This window comes from Acinonyx jubatus, chromosome C2 (assembly GCF_027475565.1).
Source record: "Acinonyx jubatus isolate Ajub_Pintada_27869175 chromosome C2, VMU_Ajub_asm_v1.0, whole genome shotgun sequence".
Lineage (NCBI taxonomy): Eukaryota > Metazoa > Chordata > Mammalia > Carnivora > Felidae > Acinonyx > Acinonyx jubatus.
The window spans coordinates 8,074,382-8,097,180 of record NC_069384.1 but is presented as its reverse complement, the minus strand read 5'-3'; the positions used below and the strand labels follow the sequence as shown (position 1 = coordinate 8,097,180).

General features: G+C 44.4%; 1 protein-coding gene across 4 annotated transcripts in view; it reads left to right on the top strand.

Annotated features, from left to right (window-relative positions):
- The first annotated feature begins 1,886 nt into the window (after nt 1-1,886).
- The window catches only part of DYRK1A (dual specificity tyrosine phosphorylation regulated kinase 1A), a 150,092-nt gene continuing 129,179 nt past the window's right edge, over nt 1,887-22,799 (top strand). For 3 of the 4 annotated variants that reach the window (XM_027041617.2, XM_027041616.2, XM_027041615.2), the window contains exon 1: nt 3,011-3,354. The gene's annotated coding sequence lies outside the window, so the exon portion shown is untranslated. Of the gene's footprint in view, nt 1,906-3,010; nt 3,355-22,799 lie in introns of those variants that run through there. The other variant, XM_015063163.3, reaches the window with a different exon arrangement.

The following is a 22,799-nucleotide window of genomic DNA, read 5'->3' as shown; positions in this document are numbered from 1 at the left end:
CCTTTTTAGGTGAAGCCCTATATAAAACTAATTTTACAGCACTCCAAGCTGGACACGATAGTTCATTGATCAATATTGTGTAAGCTGTCAGGCTGGGGGTAGGGGTGTTGGGGAGAAGGGGTATAGCCTTCTAGATATGAAGACCATCAATGCTTTCTATGATGCATGACTATTAGCTCAAGATTCTGCCTCAACCTGATCTTAGCTCAAGATTCTGCCTCAACCTGATCTTCCAGATTGATTTGACTGAAGACAAGGACACATTTCCTGAGACATTGCCATAAAATTTTGCAGGTTACCTAGAAGTTTAATTATGCAAGTTTCCTTCATCACCAGCAATAAAAATTTGACTCAAATCTAGTGTTACCGGTTGTAAATGCTTAAGTGTTCTGATAGAAGTGAAACTGGTGAGTCAGGGTGGGGTGGGGAGCAGGGAGAAGACGAGCCAGTGGAGGAAGAAGTTGATTGTGTAAGTTGTGTAAGGAGAAGTGTGAGCTTGGGAAGAATCAAGGTAGGATCTTTCACCTCAGTAGGGACATGCTTGGCTACTTCCTTCAAAAACAATCAAGTTGAATGTGGATTTTAATTGCATTAGTGAGTCAATTTTGAGAAGCAGCAATCCAAAAGAACTTAAAAAAATTTATTTATTTTTGCGGGGGCGGGGAGGGGGGAGGAGAGAGGGAGGGTAGGGGCAGAGAGAATTCCAAGCAGGCTGCGCCCTGGGAGGAAGTGGGGCTCCAACCCAAGAACCCTGAGATCATGACCTGAGCAGAACCCAAGGGTCTGATGCTTAACTGACTGAACCACCCAGGTGCCCCCCAAGTGAACTTTTGATAACATGGAGAATCAGTGTGAAGTAAGCTATTTGCCTGACTACTTTTTAGCTAATTTATTTGAGGTTTAGTCTGATTTTTTTCAGGGCCTGGCTAATTTGAATTGTTGCCTTATACCAATGTTCTGATAAGTGTAGGAGGGAAACGTTTGTTGTAAATCATTTAAAGCAAGTATCTTTCCTTGAGTCACATAGGATAGAGACCAGTACTTATTATGGGGCCTTTCTGTACACCAAGATCGTATCTGTTGCTAATGTATTTGTGAACAGCTTAAAAAAACTGGAACACTATTATATGATGGGAAAATAAGCTTAGAAATCAATAAATTTGTGACTTGGTGTAAAATAACACCTATTATCATCCTTTTTAGCGTAACATTTTTAAGTGCCATTTTGTTAGCATTGGTACAGAATATAATTTTTAGCCAGTGGCTGTCTACTGCTTACAATGTAGCCAGCACAGCATGGCTACTAGCATATCTAGATTTTAATGCCTGGGAAGCACACCTAGCGATATTTAGCCAGGCGGAAGGGGTATATAAAATAAAAACGCACGGAAGCCAGAATATTAATGAAGAGCGGTGGGCGAAAAGAATCGGGAAGCGGAGATGGTGCATCAAAGAGGAAAACAGGGAGTTGGGCAACCAGGATACAGTAATAGCTCAAGAGGATGAATGTTGGGGGCATTCCGTTCCAGAAGGAAAGGCTGCGCCCAGAAAGGTGGGGAGGGGTTTGGAATAGGTGGGAAAGCCTGGGAGAGCGTGCACAGCCTAAAAAAGTTTTTATGATGGCTCCGTGCATAATATCTGATCGTTGGCATTGGTTGCCGCAAAAATCGAGAGGCAGGATTTAATCAAGGTGTCAGCCGCAGGGGCATCCCGGATTCGGGCGAAGCGTCCGGAATTCCTGAGATGTCTGAAACGCGGAGGCGGCCTCTTCCCCACCCCCGCCGCGGCCTCCGTGGGCATTTTCCGGCGAGGGGGGCACGCGAACCCTTCGAAGAACAGTTGAAACGCGCGGCCGTGCGCACCCGGGCCCCCCTCCCGCGGCCGGCGCGCTCCCCGGGGATGAAGGTGAGAGCCCCGGGCCCGGGCGCCAGGGGGTGGGCTTCCCGGGTCCCCGCGCGGCCGCAGAGCCCGGCCCCCTCCCCCTCGGCGCAGGCGGGGCTGCGGGCGCACGACGCGGAAGCGCGGGGTTCCGGGGGCGGCGGCGCGGAGGCCGCGCGCGCTCCCCGGGCCGCAGTCGGCGCGGGCGCGGGCGCGGGGCGGGGCGGGGCGGGGCGCGGCCGGGAGGCCGGGGAGGCGGCGGGCGCTCGCGCACAGGCCGGGCCGCCGCCTCGCCCCCCTTCGCTTCCCTTCCCTCCCTCGGCCCGGCCGTCCCCCTCCTCTCCCCTCCCCCGAGCGAATCACGCGCCCTCCTCTGACACTCGTAGCGGGCCCGAGCTCCGAATTTATCCTTCACGTGACCTGAGGGGGTTGGGTGGTTGGTTGGGGACATAGGGGGAGAGGGAAAGGAGGGAACGGAATCTGCCGTTGCCCGAGCAACAGGCCCCGCCCGCCGGCTTGGGGCCGGGGGGCGGGAGGAGGACGTCAGCACGTCAGCCGGGGTTTTGCGTTTTGATTGACAGTTGCTATAGCGACCGGGTCGGTCCGTCGCCATTTTGTTGGTTGGTTTTTTTTTAAACCCTTTCGCTTCCCGCCCGAATAATAATAAAAAGCCCCATTGGAGTGAGGCGGGGGTGGCGGCGGCAAGAGCGGCGGGGGGATTCGGGGAGACTGCTGCCGTCGCTGCTGCTGATCGCGGCCCAGGTCGGGCTCTGGGAGCGGACACCTCGAGCGGGGGGTGCGGGCGCCGCCGCCGCCGCCGCCGCTTCTGCTGCTGCTGTTCCTGCTGCTGCTGTTGGTGCCGCTGCCGCCGCCGGCGAGCGGGCGGGACCGGTGTGAGTGTGAGAGTGTGTGTGAGTGAGCGTGTGCGAGGGCGAGTGTGCGTGCGTGTGTGTGTGTGTGAGTGTGTGTGTGTGTCTGTCTGTCTGTGCGGGGACTCGGGGGCGGGCGGTTCGGGCTCTCCTGGCGGAGGAGCCGCCGCCGCCGCCGCCGCCGCCGCTCGGGCCCCGGCGCTTCTCGCTGCGCAGGTTTGGAGCGCGCGCCATTTTGTGAGATTTACAAAATCCTCCTCGGGAAGAAGCCGCCGGGAGCGGCCGCGACTCGGCGCCCGGCCTCGCCGCCGCCGCCCTCCGCGCCGCGCCGGGCCGCGCGGCCCCGCCGCCGGGAGTCGGGGTCCGGGGACTGCGGTATTTGCCGGGGAGGGGGCTGTCGCCTCCCCGGCCCCGGGCGCCGCTGGAACCGCGGAGCCGGAGAGAGACTGAGAAGGCTGCGGCTCGGCCGCGGAGCCGGGAGCGCCGGGGGCGGAGAGAAGCGGCCGGGGCGGCGCTGGCTGCGGAGGCCGCGGCGGGAGCGCAGCGGCGGGAGCCCGAGGCTGAGACTCACCGGAGGGAGCGGCGCGAGCGCCCCGCCATCGTCCCGGTGAGTGTCCGGCCCGGCCGCGGCCCCGCCCGGCCCGGCGCCCGGCTCCCCCCGCGGCCTGCAGCCGGGTCCGCGCCGAGGCCGGCCGGGCGGAGGGAGGGACCTGCCATTTTAGGAGGAGGCGCCGCGGCCCGGGGCCGGCCGCCGGGGGAGGGAGCCCGACAGGCCCGGTCCCGGAGGAGAGGCGGGTGCGAGCGGAGGGAAAGTTGCGGAGGGTGGGAGCAGGGGCCACGGCCTCCCGGGAGCCGGGTCCTGGGGGCCAGAGAAAGCGCCAGACCTTCACTGGTCGCCCGAGCGGAGGGGAGGAGGTTGTCTTCCTCCTCCTCCTCCTCCTCCTCTTCCTCCTCATCCTCTTCCCCCAGCTCCTCCCTCGTCCCTCCTCTCGGTCCCCACCAGTGTGGGATCCGCCGGGGTTCTCCGCAAGGACAATGCACGGGTTAAGAAAATGGGGCTGGCTGCTGGGCGAGGCGCCGGGGAAGGTCGGGAGCCGGGTCCCTCAGCGGCCCTTGGGGTGTGTGCCGGAGCGAGGGCACTCGGCGTGCTCCGAAGTTGTGCAGTGAGTGCAAGTGATCCCGGCCACTCGAGGTGGAGTAATGACCTGTTTAGCAGCCGGAGGAGTTGGTGGTTGAGAATGCGTAAATTATAATTGATACCTGGCTATTGCAACAAAACTTCACAAGTCTATTTACAGGCACAAACCCGCTCTCGTTTGGATCCACCAAAGCTGCCGAATTTCTTAACACCTCTCGAAAGGCCCCTCCCTAGTCTGAACTAGTTAAAAATGGCAAAATTAGTGAGTGGTTCTGGCTAATGGGCTCTGCTTTTCGTCCAGCACTAGATTATATGGTCCTCGTAATCTAGGTGCAGCATTTGAATGCCAGCACCGTTTGGTTTTTGAATTCCGCCCAAGTTGTTAGAAAATACACCGTATGGCATTGTTTTCACACGCATTTTTTAAAGATTAGGATGAAGGTTACCAGGCAGTATTGTCGGGGTTTTACATGTATGAACTTGCTTTTCCTATCGGTAGGAACTGTTAACCCATTTCACAGATGAGGAAACTGAGCTGTGACTCATCCAAGGTCAACAGCTGGGACTCCAGGAGCCAGGAGTCTGTAGCCAGCCTGGGCTCATAATCACTAGGTTATAACCGATTATTATAAACACTGGCAAATTTTGGAGCGATCTGTGTGTAATGACTCAGGGTTCTAACCCAGAGATTGTGCCCCTGGCAGTGTTGAGCATGGAATTAACTTCGTCTTTGCGGAAGTGGAAAGATTGAAAGGAGACCCTCTTAAAGAAACTTGTCAGATCTTCCCTCCACCCTCCCCCCCCCCCCCCCCAAAAAAACCCAACTATGTAGGCAGTTCTTGAATGGAAGGAATTAAGAAATGTTTTTTGGTGCGTTTTGTTCTTCACACTTAACTGTAGGCATCACTTAAGTATTGATGAGTCATGAGAAAGTTTTGTGTAAAGTTATTTTTAGGAATTTTTAAATCTTTGAATAGATTTCCTGTATGACCTTTTGTACCTTACATATACAAAATGTTTAAGAATGGATATATTTAATTTGATTTGGGGGAGTTCTAATAATTCAGTGGAATTACCTTTAGGTTTTGTTTTCCTAAATTTGTCATGTCTTGATTGTTCAGTTACCTTGAGAGAAATAATTATCTTCAGACAGACTATAAATGTGAGACTAGAAGATAGTTTCAAAGAAACAGCAGTTAAGAGAAAAGTTTACTCGGTTACAGTTAAGATTTTTAATATACACATGACTTACACTTAAAGTACCCCAGTGCTTTTGGAAGATTCGTCTTGAAATAGCCCCGGTGCTTGTGTTGGCTGTCCAAATTCATTTACACTTCCAACCTTATCAGAAAGTTAAGGACTCCTGTTAACATGTGTACCAAGTTCTGTTGTAAAACAGTATAAAAAGTTCATAAGAGGCATAAGCTTAGAAAGTCATTATTCTAGGGTCACCTCTGTGTAAGGAGGCAGGCACGCTTTAAAATCTAAAAATGATTATGATTTGAAGGAACAGACTTGAATGAATGGATGGTCATTATTGGTAGGGGATGGGAAGTGGGCCAAATGAGCTGGTGGGATCTTTGTTATAAGGAATTTGGGTATAAGATTCTTAAACATGTTTTAAAGACATTTTGGTGGGACTTACTAGAAACTTAAGAGATACACAGAATTACTGTGTGTTGGGATTCAAAAATTAACCCATTAGTCCAGTCTTTTAGGGGAACTAATGTTCAAAGTAAATGAAAATACTCCATTTTAATGCAGTGTCTTGTTTGGGAATGTGTATAGTAAAAAAAAAAAAATCCTTGGTTAGTATATTTTTACCTCCTAGAATATTGTCAGATGACTGTCCTGTGGGTTTCAGTTTATGGAGAGTTATTGTGTTGATGACTTAAAGATTGGGGGGGTGGTTAGGGAACTGGTATTTAAAGAATTTACATACATAGGTTTTTATAGTGCTGTGAATATTTATCTGCCAAAGCAAAGTCAAAGACAACTTACAACAGAAGTTATAGAAGGACCGTTGGCTTGCATTTTGTTTTGAAACTAATATGCAAAAAAACGAATATGCTAGTTTGTATCGAATTTTGGGTACTACTTGAAAACTTTTTTTTTTTAAATAACAGTTTAGCTACTTAGATTACTAGGGATGTTTTTACATGTGTGTTTATGGTTGGTAAGTATCTAGTTTGGGGAAGAAAATTTGGATAGAAGTAACTTTATTATGAGTGCAAAGGGAATTGCTTAGTAAAAGTAAGTTTAATAGGAGTCTTCATTTTTGACTTTCTTTGTATTTGTGATAAAGGTGCCAATCTTTTTGCTTCAGAATTAGCTTCTCTCTCACTTCAAAGAACTTTCACATTTCCTACGCCCACACCCCCAAGCAATTTCTCTCATTGCCCCAAGAAAAAAAATGAAACATTTGAACCCAGCAAAACGCAGAAACTTCCAGGAAGAGTCTTTATAAAGAACTTAGCACTTACACAGAATTTTATTGCTCTTACAGTTTTGTTGTGTCCCTTATCAGTAATTCCAGCTATGAGCTAAGAATCCCTACTTTCTGTTGAGTGTTTTGGTAGGTATACCTGTTTTCTTTTTTTTTTTTTAATTTTTTTTTTCAACGTTTATTTATTTTTGGGACAGAGAGAGACCAAGCATGAACAGGGGAGGGGCAGAGAGAGAGGGAGACACAGAATCGGAAACAGGCTCCAGGCTCTGAGCCATCAGCCCAGAGCCTGACGCGGGGCTCGAACTCACGGACCGCGAGATCGCGACCTGCCTGAAGTCGGACGCTTAACCGACTGCGCCACCCAGGCGCCCCGGTATACCTGTTTTCTATTTACAAGTAAAAATATTACTTGAAGTTATCAAACACGGTCACCTGAAACTTGGTGCTAACACAGTTGGCCTTGTCAAGGTATTGTGGGACTTGAGTATACACAGTGATTATGCCTTTAAAAAAATTTTTTTTGAACATGTATTTATTTTTGGGAGACAGAGACAAAACATGAGTGGGTCGGGGGGCAACAGAGAGAGAGGGAGACACAGAATCTGAAGCAGGCTCCAGGCTCTGAGCGGTCAGCACAGAGATGGACACAGGGCTCAAACTCATGAACTTTGAGATCATGACCTGAGCTGAAGTCAGATGCCTAACTGAATGAGCCACCCAGGTACCCCTGTGCCTTTTAAAAGACTTCTTACCGTGTATTATCTTCATCGTTGGTCAGTGTTTTGATGGCTAGAGAAATTGTGGTAATTCCTAACCACAGCTTATACAGTTTTTGAGTAAAAATTTTGGGAGGCTAAAGTTTTTGTTTACTTACTTGGAAAAGAATCATCAAATTATTTCAGGTTATCTAAAACTTCTCAGTTGCCCATAAATGAATAAATTTTTTGAAATCTTGCCTGCAGTGTTAAGCTGGAGCTGTGAAGTTTATCGTTGGTTATGTGAAAATGAAATGGTGGCTTCACAGGACAAAATAATTAATCAAAGATTCGTATTAGGTAATTAAAGACAAGTTGTGTTCCTAACTTAATGGCTACAGGCAGCCTGAGTTTCATTTTTTAGTGTACGGAAAGAACATGGTTTGGGAGTATTGCATTATATAGGCCAGCTAAACATTTTTTAGAAGTTAAGCTTTTGCTTTGAAATCCTTTCAGAATTGTATAACGAGTTAAAATTTTCTTTTGGAGATAATAACTTACGGTACATTGAATGTCTAAAGTGATGTGGTTCCTGGTGGGCATACTTTGTGCTAATGTAGAACCACTTTTGGGATTTTTGACAGTTGATTTTTCTACCAGAATTACGCACCTCTGTTCTAGAAGGGGATTTTTGTTTTATTTTATTTTGTTTTATTTTACTTTATTTTATTTTGTTTTGTTTTGTTTTATTTTATTTTATTTTATTTTATTTTATTTTATTTTATTTTTACTTTATTAAAAAAATCTTTTTTTTTTTTTTCCTTTTTAACTTTTATTCAGGTTTTGAGAGACAGGGACAGAGCAGGAACAGGGGAGGGGCAGAGAGAGAGAGACACACACACACACACACACACAGAATCCAAAGCAGGCCCCAGGCTCAGAGCTGTCAGCTCAGAGCCCGACGCAGGGCTCAAACTCACGAATGGTGAGATCATGACCTGAGCCTATGACTTGAGCTGAAGGCAGATGCTTAACTGACTGAGCCACTCAGGTGTCCCTTAAAAAATCTTTATAAATGTTTATTCAGTTTTTGAGAAAGAGAGACATACTGAGCTTAAGGGGGGGGGGAGCAGACAGAGAGGGAGACACAGAACCTGAAGCAGCGTCCAGGTGCTGAGCTGTCGGCACAGAGCCCAGTGCTGGGCTTGAACTCCCAAACTGAGATTAAGACCTGAGCTGAAGTCAGATGCTTAACTGAGCCACCCAGGTGCCCCTAGAAGGAGATTTTGAAAAATTTATAGTACCATTAAAGTTTTGACAAGGTACTTACCTTTTGCTTGAGGGATATATGCTCATATGTAATACTGCATGATAGCTTAAAATGTATTTTTACTTTAGAATTGTTATGAATTTTCTGTTCCCATAATTAAAATGCTTGTGTAAATCAGTGGGGAGGAGCTTAGGGATCTGGTTTAACATGGAACAAATCTGGTTTTCAACATCCCTTTTATTTTACATAACATCCCTGTTCATTAAGTAACCCTGTAATTTTTCTGAGTATATCAAATTTCCAATGACAAGAGTTGATTTTTCTTTTTTAAGTTTTATGGATATTTGTGGTTAGGGTTTGCATCTGACACCCGTCCAAAATGCGCATAATGTCTAGTTATAGATGGCCATTGGGACAGCGTGGTCCTGTGGACAGAGTACAGGCCTGTGAGATGGTGCTGGGCAGAGGCTCCAGAGTCAGGCAGATCCGGAATCTCAGCAGGTCCTGCCACTCACTGGCCGTGTGATTTTGCTAAGCATTGGTTTCCTCCTCTGTAACACGGGGTTTGTGACTTCCCATAGGGCTCTTGTGAAGGTTGGGGCAACACATGCACAGTTCTTAATAGCTTTCTCCTCTCGCTTCTCCCTCTTTTTCCTCCTCCATTCATACTCATGGTTATGGTCCCAGGATAAATGCTGCTTCTTCAGAGAGGCTTTCCCCCAAACCCCAGTCTAGGTAGGGTTCTTTGGCTATGCGTTCTTATGGGACTCTGCTTTTTTTTTTTTTTTTTTTAATAGCTCTTATTGCAGATAGCTGTACGATTATTCGTATATATTCACAGTTCTACTTATATAATGTCTGTCTCTTCTCTCCATTAGGTGGTAACATCCACCTGGACAGGAATAGTTCTTTGATCACCCTTCCAGTACAGCAGAGGTAGATAGACGTATATGTGTATAGAGGATGGAAAGAGGAACCTATCTGCCGAGTCCTGTCCTAGTACCACTCCATAATTGTGCAGTCTTGGGCAGAGTAGCTTCTCTGGGCTTGGGTGTTTTATATGCCAGACGTGCACAGCACCAGCCGCCCTGCCCAGGAGTTTGAGACTGTGGAATGAGATACTGTAACGAGGTGCTTTGCAAAAGTGTAAAATGCCATTTAAACATAAGTTGGTACAGTAGCAATAATTTCAGTGGTGGGGTTACCCAAGAATTTATAATTAGAGTTTCAGCTTTATTGAATTAGTAAGAAGTTATTAATATTTGTTATACACTTAAACTTTCTATATGCATTAATTAGAATACAAGATTGGGCCTTTGTTCTGATTAAATACAGTAGCTTAAACAAGAAGTTTATTTCTCTCTCCTGGAAGTAATTTTAAGGCTAATGTGGTGGCTCCATGGTAGAGGGGACCTTGGTTCCTTCCCTGTGCTTAGGGAAACCCCACTTTCTGTATGGTAGAAGACCGTTCCCCACCATATCCACCATCTAGGAACAGATGTGGGGAAAGCACATCTCCTTTTAAAGACAAACCTGGAAGTTGCATATGTGACTTTTGTTCACATCTGTTGGTCCAAACTTGGTCAGGTGGCTAGCTGCAAAGGAGGCTGGGATATGTGGTCTCTGGCAGGGTAGCTGGTTGGTTGAAAATCTGTTTCTACTGAAGAAGAGAATGGTGGTGGGGGGGGGATTATGAGGCATTTCCTGTCACACCTTGAAATGTTTTGGAAGAAACATACAGAAATAAACCTTGAAAAGACAACTTACTGCACTAATTAATAAGACTTATTTTCCATATTTGGTCATTAATCTTTTGAACTGTGGTGTGCACATTTAAATAGATCACTATTTAGTATCTGCAATATACGCATATATGGTCAGATTAGAAAACATGTAGCTAAACTTTTAGTAGTGAAGGAATTTTGGCACGTTATTTTACTGACACTGTTTTCTAATAGAAACATGGTTCTTGATTGCTGTGACTGTATTTTATGTAACCAGTATTTGGAGTCTCAGCTTTTGAGTTTTATTTTCATAGTTTCCTAGTAGGTATTCTTATGGTATGTTTTCATACTCATACTCTCAGCAGACAATTCTGGAATAACACCTGTGTCTTGTCAGGTTTTCAGTAAATGTTTGAGCCCCTGAAGTTGTAAGGATGATAGCAGTGATGTTTAGAAAGAAGTTTACTATCCAAGTATGTTCCTCTTAAGTTTCTGTGGGTTTGAACAAAGAGAGTCTAGGATTCCTTTGAACTAGAGAGTGTTATTATTTGATCTAGTGGAGACCTGAGAAACTAACGGTTCTCAAACAGGCTTCTGGAGAACTTCTCAGAGTTGTGAGATTTCCCAAGCTCAGATACTTCTCTTTCTATAGGTTTGGGATGATGCTCTGGAATTGACTTTCCCTCCCTCCCTCCCTCCCTTTCTTTCATTTATTCTTAGAGTGAGTGTGCACAGGAGGGGCAGAGAGGGAGAGAGAATCCTAAACAGGTTCCGCACTGTCAGCGTGGAGCCAGATGCGGGGCTCGATCCCACGAACCGAACCGTGAGATCATGACCTGAGCCAAAATCAAGATTCAGAAGCTTAATGGACGGAGGCACCCAGGCGCCCCAGGAGTCTACTTTCTTAATTAGGACTCCAGGTAATCCTGGTACAGTAGAAACATTTTGAGAAACATTCATAGAGTTCATCTTCTTCATTTTAGGGAAGGAAATGGATGTAAAGAAGCTAAATGAGTAACCAGTGCCCCAGAATAGGCTGGTCTCCAGGGCTGGTGTATGTTTTCCCGACTCCTGGTTCTTTGTTCTTCATACAAACGCAAGAGAGGACGAAATACCAACTGCATTGGGATTTTATAGGGATATGGGTCATTCTCAAATAGTTTTTTTTTATGTGTGAGCTCATTGGTAGTGAATGGTTGGATCACTTAATTGTCCTTTTAACAAATAGAGGTAGTCAGATGAATATTTAAAGGTGGGAAGTTGAGGTTTTGAATAAGGTGTCCTTACTCGCAGTGCTGTAGTGGACAGGGTCGTGGACGGGCAGCGTGAGGGGAGATGGTAGGTAGGTGCCTGCCAGGCACGAGGAGAAGGAACCAAGTAGGTCTTGTCCCCGTTCTTACTTTCTTTTTCAAAATCTGCAGTTCTCATTGTCAAATTCATTCTTTTAGATGAAGCGAAGAGCTGGATTCCCTAATTTAAGATGGAAATATTCCCAGAGGAATGTGCTTTATCTGTATATCAAGTTAACACTTTATTCTTATGAATTAGCTGGCTGTCATTTTAAAAATTGGAGATGAGCACCTGTACTAATGAGAGAGCTTTGTGGGAAGGGTGGGGGGAAGAACAGGGCACGTGTGCCCTTGCCGGAGGAGAATGAAGGGCATGTCTTTGAAAAGTGTCAGCTTGTGGTAAAGTCCTGGAAAGGTTGCTGGAGGCTTTTCTGGTGGCCAGAGGTTGGTGGTATTAGACTGACTGCTGGTCTCCTGTCACTAAGAGTGTTGGTAATGAAACTGTGGATAATTTTGAGGAAGACCACTTGATTGCTTGATTGGGAGTAGAAGGCTTTTTTTTTAAATTAGCGTTCATCATTCCTTTGGGGCGGTCTTATACCATGTCAAACATATAGGAATCGTTCTGATGACCTAGGGAATTTTAGTTCCCTAAAGATCACCAAGTAATAATGTCCTCATGATATAAAAAAAAAAAAGAAAAAAAAAAGTTCAAGCCCTATAGAATGGTGCCTTATCACCCCCCCACCCTCACCTCACGCTCCGTAGGTCATAGTTGTTGTTTTCCTACCAGAAATGTCCTGTGCATGTAGGTGCAACTGTATATATATACATTAAACGTTTATTATATGTGTGTGTTACAAAGCTGTGTGTTCAGTGTGATCCTGTTATTTTTTTAAAATTTAGTATTTTTTAAGGAAATTCTACCTCCAGTGTGGGACTTGAACTCACGAGTCCCAAGATCAAGAGTTGTGTACTCCACCGACTGAGCCAGCCAGGCACCCTTGATCCTATTTATTTTTTAAAGTGCACATTGTGATGGATGTGTGTGTGTGTGTATAGTGTCTGCAGTTAAGAGCGAATGGGATCGTGCCAGACACACAGATTTGCATCTTAAGTGTCTTGATCTCTTTGGGCCGTATTTCCCTATCGGCCATATGATATTTGCTTGTTGTTTGTAAACGGTTAGGGAGTATTCCGTGTTATGGATGTACCCCAATTTACTCAATCTCTATTAAAGAACATTTGACTTGTTCTTGTATTTTTGTTTTAAAGTGTTCCAGTATACATCCTTGTGCATATAACTGTGTTCTCTAGAACACTAGCCCTAGATCACATATTTCAAAGGGAAATTACTGGTTCACCAAGTATATGCACATTTCAATATGTCTTGCGAAAGTGTCTTCTCAAAAGTAGCACCAATTTCTACTTCATGAGCTGGGTCTGAGAGTTCAGTTTTCCAGATCTCACCAATACTGGTGTCGTCAGAATTTTAAATCTTTGTCAGTTTAATAGGTGAGTAATGGTGTTCAGTTGTTTGGATTTGCATTTCTTTAATTATGAGTGAGTTTGAACATCTTAAGTTGTACTCGGAGTTTTGTACTTTAGAAAACGAAATATTTATTCTCTGTCGGATACATAATTAAAAATATTTTCTGATTTTCCTGCATTTCTGTGTTCTGTTGAATGAAAAATGGATGTTCTGGTAACCGGTGGATGCTTGTAATTGTAGAGGCTTTGATAAACTGTGCAAGGGGATTCTTGTTCCTCATCGTTTGAGGAAACGTTTGACTGGCCTCTGTACGAGGCATGCGCGTCGTGGTGGTAGGAGCTCTGACCACAGAGGCGGGTGAGATCTGGTTAGCTGTGCTGTTAGTGGTGCCATAGCTGTTGGGTGCAGGCACCGTTATCATAGTAGAGACCACGGCTGCTGACATGGAGAGGAGTTGACACGTGAAGGACTAGAAGAGTGCAGAGAAGTAAGGATTCTGGGGGTTTGAGTGAGCCTTGAGGAGGAGGGACTGAGTCCTGGTGGAACCTGGGGCATTGGCAGTCTGCTGGGGGCTGTCCTGTGGGTGACCTGTGGTAGCAGGGGAAGTGAGGGGTGACTGGACAATGACAGATTCGTGAGCCCCGAGTATCAGTGTGTGTGTGTGTGTGAGAGAGAGAGAGAGAGAGGGAGATCCTGGAGGAGGGATAGGGACGGTTGCACTGAGAAATGACAGTGATGGGTCTTACAGATTGTGAGGCATTTGATTTGGGGCAATTGAAGGAGTTTCCACAGGGCAGTGATGATGGGTCTGGGTTAGGGAGATGACAGTGAGAGAAGCAGGGCCTGCCTGGAAGGTAGCTCGTTCTAGGTGTATAGGCTTGGAGGAATACGAAGAGGTAAAAGGTACAAGTCAGATGGGAGAGCCAAGTTTGGAGCGCCTTGAAAATTCTCAGTTATTTACTTTTCAGCAGGACAAGTGAATATCACTGTGTTCAAACAGCAGCGTGGCCAAATTTGTGGAGATAGAAAGGAGAGAATTGAACTTAGGTAGCAGTACGGTACCGGAATGATTGGTTTCGCGGGACGGTTGAGAACGTTTCCTCCCGAAGGCCTGAAGGAACTGTCAAGGAACAGAAGATGGAATTATTAGTGTAGTCAGGCTTCCATTAAGGGCAGCTGGAAATCATTTGTAGCACCATTAAAGATGAGCTTAAAAATAGGGCCGTGGGAGAAGGCAATGCTAGAAGGTGTGACTCTGGAAAGGAAAAGGTTGTATCGTAATACGTGGTTTGCAAAGTATAGAGTAGCTGAACACGTGACAGAGTATCTTTGTGTTTTCCTGAAAAGTCTCATCTTCTCTTTCTTTTCACGTGTATCCTTATCAGGATACCAATAATCTAAAATGTATTTATCTCGTGAGGTGTTCGGGATTATTTATGGAGTACCTCCTGGTGCCATACGTGGAACTGGGGCCTGGGCGTCAGTGCTACAGCAAAGCCTACTGTGGGTGTCCTGATGGGAGTCAGGATCTGGTGGGAGATCTTTTGGGATCTCTATCTAGAGTAGGCTCATGGACTTAGTCTAGGGTAGACATGAATCTTCATTAAAGGGAACACAGAGTCCATGAAATTGAGTGATTTTGGTGTTGCCTTTTGAAGGTCAATTTTTTGGTCTCATTTTAGAGTTCTTTTGGCAGTTAACTTTGAGTTAAAGTTTATTTGAATATAAATAGGACTCTAGTCTTTAAGACAAATTCTGTGTGCTGAAAAATTTGTTCCGATTTGATCATTTCTCCTTGAAAAGAACAACTGTCATCTCGGTGTTTTTTGTTTTTTTTTTTTAACTTCATCTTTACATCGAACACATTCATTACTGAATGACATTACTTCCATGGTACAAAAGATTTTGTAAAAGTTTTTTCAAAGTAGCAGTGATAGGAAAATTATTAGGATCTCATTTGAGCATACTATTATCTAATGTCACCTTTTCAACTTCCCTATAATGGTTCTATGGTACAGTTCAAAACATCAGGAAAGCTAGGTGAATTTACCTAAGAATTGGTCCGAAGGCCTACGGTTACTCAGCAGTATTCCAGTCAGCTATGCAGAGGGAAGAAATTGAAGACAGGAACCTGAGGATTCAGGAGAGACCGCTTGGAGGAAGGCTTCTTGCTGAGTAAGACGAAGATCCAGACACAGAAAGGATGCAGGCATGGAGGGAGAGTCGAGAAAAAAAGGAAAGTTCAATAGCATGGGCAGGAATGAAAGAGTGATCTGAGCAAATGATGAGCAAGAACAACTTTGTTTTTTTAACGTCTATTTATTTTTCATAGAACACAAGGGCGGGGGGAGGAGAGAAGAGAGAGAGAGAGAGAGAGAGCGCAAGCTCCAGGCTCTGAGCTGTCAGCACAGAGCCTGATGTGGGGCTCGAACCCACTGACCATGAGATCATGACCTGAGCTGAAGTCGGTTGCCCAACCGACTCAGCCACCCAGGCGCCCCGAGAACAGCTTTTTAATGGTACATTGGGACTCCTGCTAGTCACAGGACCCCGCAACTGGATGGTGTGGCCCCAGCTCACTTCCACACTCTTACCTTCCGGGTCTCCAGACCCCGTCTGGGCATGTGCTCCTTCTTCGGCCGGTAGTCCTCCCCTTTCTTGAAGTCCGCTCTATTTCCTCCTTCACTTTCAGCTCAGATGTCACCTTGTCAGGGAAAGCTGCCCCCCAGCCCCTGCCACCTCTTCGTTTTTAATATCTCCTGTCTTGCTGTATTTTTCTCTATAGTGCTTATTACACTTGATAATTTTTTTTTAGTGCTTAGTTGACTAATGCCTTTCAGAGAGAAGGGGCAGTGGTTGGCCCCCTCCCCCCTTCTTTGGGATTGGCAAGTGTTTGGCACATACTGAGCACCAAGTAAACATTTATTTGTTGAGTGAATCAATGAACTACATGTTTTGATCTTTACTATTTGGTCTCAAGGACCCAAGAACTGTCTTCTTAAAGATAGGACTGGAAAACCATGTAGCCAGGAAAAAGAATTATTTGCTCCTGGATTCCTTTAACAATGCCTGTGAAATACCTACTGTTTGTGAGAAGCCAGATGTTAGGAATATGGAATAGAAACATCGTGCCATTTTATTTTTTATTAAAGTTTATTTGACTATGCTGTATTGGATTGTGCCTTCTTTATTAAAGGAGCACATCATTTTCGTAGTTTATTGAAATAGGTACAGCCCTTAGTGTTCATCTGGAGAGGTTTTAAAAATTGTGGAGGGAATCAGCCTGGATACTCTTCACGGTTCCTAGCCAGCAGAGTGAGGTTCATTCTCCAGTGATCTCTGGAATGTCAGTCTGGCATTTGCAGTAGCCAATGTTGGGTTCACATTTAAAATAAGTGCTAGCTTTGACTTCATCTAAAAAGTGACGGAAAAGTGGAGACGGTGATTTGTTTGGATGCTTTTTGGCTTTAACTTTTTCAAGTTTGGACAACAGGATGAAAATGATTAGGGAAAGTTCATTGTATGGATGGATTTTTTTTTCTTTTTTTAAAGAATGAGTTTCGTAGTTAGAAAATTATTGAAGCTGTTGATCTTGTCAGGTGAATGAGCCTTAAAAAAAATTTTTTTTAACATCTGTTTGTTGTTGAGAGACAGCATGAGTAGGGGAGGGGCAGAGAGAGAGAGGGAGACACAGAATCTGAAGCAGGCTCCAGGCTCTAAGCTGTCAGCACAGAGCCCAACGTGGGGCTTGAACCCACAAACCGCGATACCACGACCTGAGCTGAAGTCGGACGCTTAACTGACTGAGCCACTTAGGTGCCCCCAGGTGAATGAGCTTTTAAAAGTTTATAAGGGATTTGTTTAAAATAGTTCTGAAACCTTTCTCGGTGACAGGTCTGTTGTAAATATTTAGGAAAACATACTCAGAATTATTCAGTAGCTATTGAAGCTCTCCTCTCTGTGCCTGGTGCCATGCTAGGCCCTTGGGAGTGAGTTACACGGACATACACGTCCTTGCCCTCATGAGGCTTTTCAGTATAGTCAGGAGCTCCCTGGAGAGAAATGTAAAGGAAACACGTTCAGCATGAGCACTTCCTCCTTCCCTCCCTCCTTTTGTTTATTTCTTGAACTTGTTTTTGGTGGCAACATGTTAAGTGTCCTTCAAGCTACGTGTTGCTTTATCTCTGATAACATAGGAAGGAGGTAAAGGGGGGAACATTTATAGTACCATGTAAAATAGAAATTTAGATCTTCAGGGTGTTGGTAGCTTTTTAAAAAAGTTAATGTCGATCAGTGAATTTATTCTCTTAAAAAATAAGCTATTTAACAATAATAATAGTAACAGTAGCTATTATTAATTGATTGCCTGCTATGGGCCAGACACTATACATATTCATTATTAGTTATTTTAATATTCTCAGCCACTCTACAAGGTGGTTGGTCGTATCCCTGTTTTATAAGCTAGAAGGTTGAGATGTAGGGAAGTAAATTTGCTTAAGGATCATCATAGCAGATTGCATATGCTGCCTCCAGATAATAGAAAACTTAGTTGAACGGGTAAGTGCCGTAAAGTTAAACATTTAGAGAGAAAAGAGAGAGAAACATAGAGCTTTGATAATCCATTAATTGAAGAAATAGATACAAGTTCTGGTATACTGGGATTGATGCCTTGTGCTACTGGTTCATTCGTTTTTTCCAATAATAAACAAAAATGTGTAAACGCTTTTTAAAAAAAATCGGTTTTTTTTTAATGTTTTGTTTATTTTTGAGACAGAGAGAGACAGAGCACAAGCAGGGGAGGGGCAGAGAGAGAGGGAGACACAGAATCCGAAGCAGGCTTCAGGCTCCGAGCTGTCAGCCCAGAGCCCGACGCGGGGCTTGAACTCACGGACCGCGAGATCGTGACCTGAGTTGAAGTTGGACGCTCAAGCGACTGAGCCACCCAGGCACCCCTAAACGCTTTCTGTATTTGAGGAATTCTTTATCCTAAGGGTCTTGGGGGGAAGTAGAAATCTTCAATTTTGAAAGCCTAATTTGCTCACTTTCTCTGCATCTTTTGGAGTTGGGACATGGTCGTGTGACCTGGGGCCTCCAGGCCACTACCTCAGAAGCTAGTGATTTTCAGAAGCAGACACTTTGTAAAATCTGTGTCCTGCAGTGCAAGGGGATGGCAGCTGCACCTGTTTCCCGGAGGTGGGCAGTGACAAAGATTCAGCTGTGGCGTTTGGTTCCTGGTGTCACTGGCATCTGTACTCGTTGCAGTGACTGAACCCAGTGTTGTCTCCACTGGACCAGATCTGTGGTTTGAATTTTGGGTGTTCTTCATTATGTAGCCTTCTAGTCTGGCCCTCCTGGGGTTTTCTGTGAGTTGCCTAATATGCTTTAATAACTTCCTTTTCAGTTTCAGCAAAGCCAGAGTTAGTTTCTTTTGTTTGCAACTAAGAACCTTTACTTCCATGATGCTAATTAAGGTAATTGACAATTCCAAGAAACTCCAGGGTCAGGGTTACTTGCATCTAGATTAGAATTTATTAGTGGGAAGAGCTCATGTATATTAAGTGAAATAGTTACATGCAGGCTGCTTATTGATTTAATGAATTTGCTGATTTGAATTTGCCTCTTCTAGGTATTAGGGATACAGGAGTGACAAGATAGACAAGATCCCTGCCCTCACAGAGCTTAATTCTGTTGTGAAAAGTAGAGAAAGCAAGAGAGCAAATAACAATGGCAAAGAGTGATAAATGCCATGATAAAAATAAAGGTGGGGTAATGTGATAGATAACGGGGTGTGGGTAGGTTTAGGAGATGTGTCTTATAAAACATTTACTTTAAAATCATTGTCAGGAGTCGTGACTTGGGTTTTTGACTATGAGGCAGTACATTCTGGATTTACCCACCTTCCGTAACCACCTAGGAAACTGGACAAAATACATGAAACAACTCTTTTCAGGTATTGAACAACAGGCAGTACAGAACTGTAATCCCTGACAGATGGGGAGCAAATGAGGTGAGCCCTTTGATGGCCCAGCTTTCTTCTTGGAGGCAATTTTCAGATCTCAGTGCAGGGAGGGGGATCCCAAACAGAGCCTTTGGCCTCACTGAGTTGAGGAAGCAAAGATTGGAGTTGGGGTTCTGCTCCAGCAGAATGGTTCTGTTTTGAGGAGCAGGGTTCTGGAGAGAAGGGAGCTGGGCAGAGCATAAGTCTTAGTGGTCCTCTTCAATGATTGATTGAAGATTAATCTGTGCACATGTAGGGTGCAGTTTCATAAAGGAACAGTTCCTGGGGAAGAAATCCACTGGAAAACTGTAAGCAGAACAATTCTCAGAGCTCACATAGGGCTGGGAAATAATTTGAGTACCTTGTAGCCAGAAGACAAAAGTTCTTGTTAAATGCTGTGTTCATTGAGACTCCAGAAGGGTCATGTCTTAGTAGTGGGGCCAAATTGGTCCTCAAATAAAGGCTTCTCTAGATCTCACTGGAAAATGTTTAAAAACAAGCCTCGAAAGGCACAAACTAATCTGAACGGAATGTAATTGCCTGCAAAGTCCAGTACTCTTTAAAGAAATATAACAAAACCTAATACTTAACAGTTTAAAATGTCCAGCATCCAATCAGAAATTCCTAAATATGTGTAAAAGCAGGTTCACCTGGCTTATAGTTAGGATATCAGTCATTTGAAACTAACCCAGAACTGAAAGGTGTTAGAATTGACAGGCAAGGGCATTAAAGCAGTTATTGTAGCTGTATCCCATATGTTTAAAAAGGTAGAGACTGGAAAGGTGAAAAAGAGACCCAAATAAAACCATTTAGAGGTGAAAAGTAATGTGCGAGATGAAAAATACATTGGATGGCATTAATGGCAGATTAGACATTACAAAAGAAAAGATTAATGAATTTGAAGACCTAGAAGAGAAAACTCAATAGAAACAGAAATGACAGGGATAATGGAACTAGCAAACAGGGTAGTTCAGATGGCTTTATGAAATGTAGGGTCAGATTATGGTTAACGTCGGCACCTTCATACGTGAGTTTTGCTTAAAAAGAACAATTGTGAATGCTACCTGAATTTGGCTTGATGTGTAGTTAAGAGTAGTTGAAAATCAGTATTTCAGTAAAGCACTGGGGTATGATGGACGAACTTTATTATGCAACAGCGTTTAGTTGTTTTTTGGTATGTAACAGTGTTTCTCCACGGAGTTAGAAACTTAAAACATACAGGTATGATCTCATAGTTTTTGGGGGTCTGAGGCCTGGGTACAATTTAGCTGGGTCCTCTGCTTTAGGGTCTCAGGGCCACAGTCAGGATGTTGGCTGGGGCTCTGGTAACATGTGAGGCATGACTGGGGAAAGATCTCTGAGACTCATTTGGTCGTTGGTAGAATTCAGTTTCTTGTTTACTATTGCACTGAGGGTCTCAGTTTGTTACTACCTGTTAGCAGGCATGTGCCCTTAGTTTTTTGCCGTATGGTCCTTTCCAACAGGGCCACTTCACTTTCTCAAAGGCAGTAAAGGGGAGTGTCATCTCTTCACAAGACAGATGTACACTCTTATGTATCATACCTGCAGAAGTGACGTCCTATCACTTCTCCTGCATTCTATTGGTTAGAAGCAAGGTCCCGGGCCCTGGGTCAAGGAGCGGGCCATGCCCCGAGGCCACGAACTGCATGAGGCCGTGTCATAGGAGCCATGCTAGGTCTGTCCAGTGTGTAGTGGTGAAGAGTGCATTCCGTGGAGTCTGATCTAGAAACCTGGCTTTGAATCTTAGCTCTGTCTCTTCCTAGCTGTGTAAACTGAGCCTCGGTTTTCCTTTGTATAGAATTGGGATAATAGGTGTCTACTATTCATAGTATCGTGAAGAGTAAGTGAATGCGTATAAAGTGTTCAGGACTTTATGCTACCAGCTCCTACTCATCTCTTCTGTCTCAGTTTAGATCTCATATATTTAGGGAGGCCTTCTCTGATTCCTCTTTGACTCCTTCTAACCTCCTGTCTACGTTAGGTTTAAAATACCGTGAACTTTTTCTTCTCATTGCTTCACACGTTTTCCACCTGAATTTTATAGCTGTGAGGTTATTTATTTATGTAGCATCTGCTTTCTTTAGCCTAAGCTGCTTGAAAGCAAGGGTTGGGTCTGTTCTGTTCACTGCTGTGTCTTCAGGGCTTGGCACATAGAAGACTCCATAAATGTTTGTTGAGTGACTGAAAGAATGAGGTGAAAATGCATGTGTTGTTGCTTTGAGAAGGCGTTTTTAGTGTCACCGTACTCTGTTTTCGCAGGTACTGGAGTGCTCAGCCTAAAAGATAAGTGGTTAGAAACATTCGTGGTCCTGTGTGCCCTGCCCGCTAGCTAGCATGGGGAGACTGAAGCATAGTAGTCTTTAAACTGATGGTAAGGGTTTCCAGAGTGGACACTAACTAGTGGTTAAAAAAACCAAAAAAACGCAAGAGAACTAAGAGGCCTAAGGGACGAAGACTTAATAAAAATCACTCCTGGTGGATCCGAAGCAGAGTACACGGTAGGAAGCTTCTCTTCTCTGTAAATGTGCTCTGCAGACCCGTCCTCAAGATGCTGTGGTGTGGAGGAAATCCGCTCGGAGAAAATTGCCTTCCTGAAGCTTCACCATGCCCATTAGCATGTTATAGCAAACCCTCTTGTCACCCGGTAATGCGGAAGGACAGTCTTTCTCAAGCGTGCTCAGCACACTGTGTGAGTATACGCCTACCACAACCTAGTAAGGTAGTATTTTATTTAATGGATGATAAAATTTAGGCTTAGAGTTGAAGTAATTTTTCGTAGTGGTTGGTAAGGTAGGATTCAAACCAGGCTCAGCCCTCACTCAGCGTTATTATTCAGTGTTTGCTTCTGTGGACTGTGTTGTTAGCAGATACTAGGTTAATTTCATGAGTGCAGAAACCATGTGTATTTTGTGTGCATTTTGTGTCTAGGACTAGAATCTTGCTTGGCCCTTAATACATGGCTGAATTTGGTATTATTTTATACTGTGTCTCAGCTTCCCAAGTTAAATTACAGTTGACCCTGAACAGTGTGGGGATTAGGGTTGCTGAACCCCCCTGTGCAGTTGAAAATCCACAGAAACCTTTTTTTAAAGAGAGATCTGATTTATTTATTTTTAAATGTTTTATTTATTGAGATGTATTTATTATAATAATATAAACTTATTACTTATTATAATAATATAAAATTATTTATTTTATTTATTGAGTGCGAGGGGTGGGGTAAGGGCGGAGAGAGAGGGTCACAGAGGATCTGAAGCGGGCTCTGCACTGACCGCTGCGAGCCCCACGTGGGGCTTGGACTCACCAGGATCATGACCTGAGCTGAAGTCACTCAACCGACTGAGCCATCCAGGCACCCCGAAAATCCACATAAACCTTTTGACTCTCCTTGAAGTTAACTGCTAATAGCCTGCTGTTGATTGGAAGCCTTACCCATAACAAATAGTTGATGAACAGATATTTTGTATGTTATACGTACTATATACTGGGTATAATAATACGTGTTTCTTAATTTTTTTGGTAGTTCTCGGCTCTGCAGTTCATCTGTGAGTTTTTTCAAATTGTCACAAATCTCCAGAAAATTTTTCCAGTGTATTTATTGGAAAAAAAATCCTCATTTAGGTGGACCCGTGAGTTTAAAACCATGTAGTTCAAGAGTCAACTGTACTTGTAAAACTTGAGAGTTTCGTAGGTAGCGGCTAGTGTAATCCAACCAGTGTAATGTATAACAAAAAATAATTTGTGTTTTCACTTTGGGTGATCTAGTAGAGTTCTGTCCCCAAAGAAGAAACATTTTTGTAGTCTTGGTTCCTCTCCTGTCACTTTTAAATTTACTCTTACTACCAAACCCTCTTGAGTTTTGTTTCTGAAATAGTCTTCAATTAAGTTCTTTCTTCACATTATTGTTAATGACCTCTCCAGAGATCAGATTAGTCTCTTTTCGGCTTACTGCATTAGTTTTCTTCAGAATTTTCAG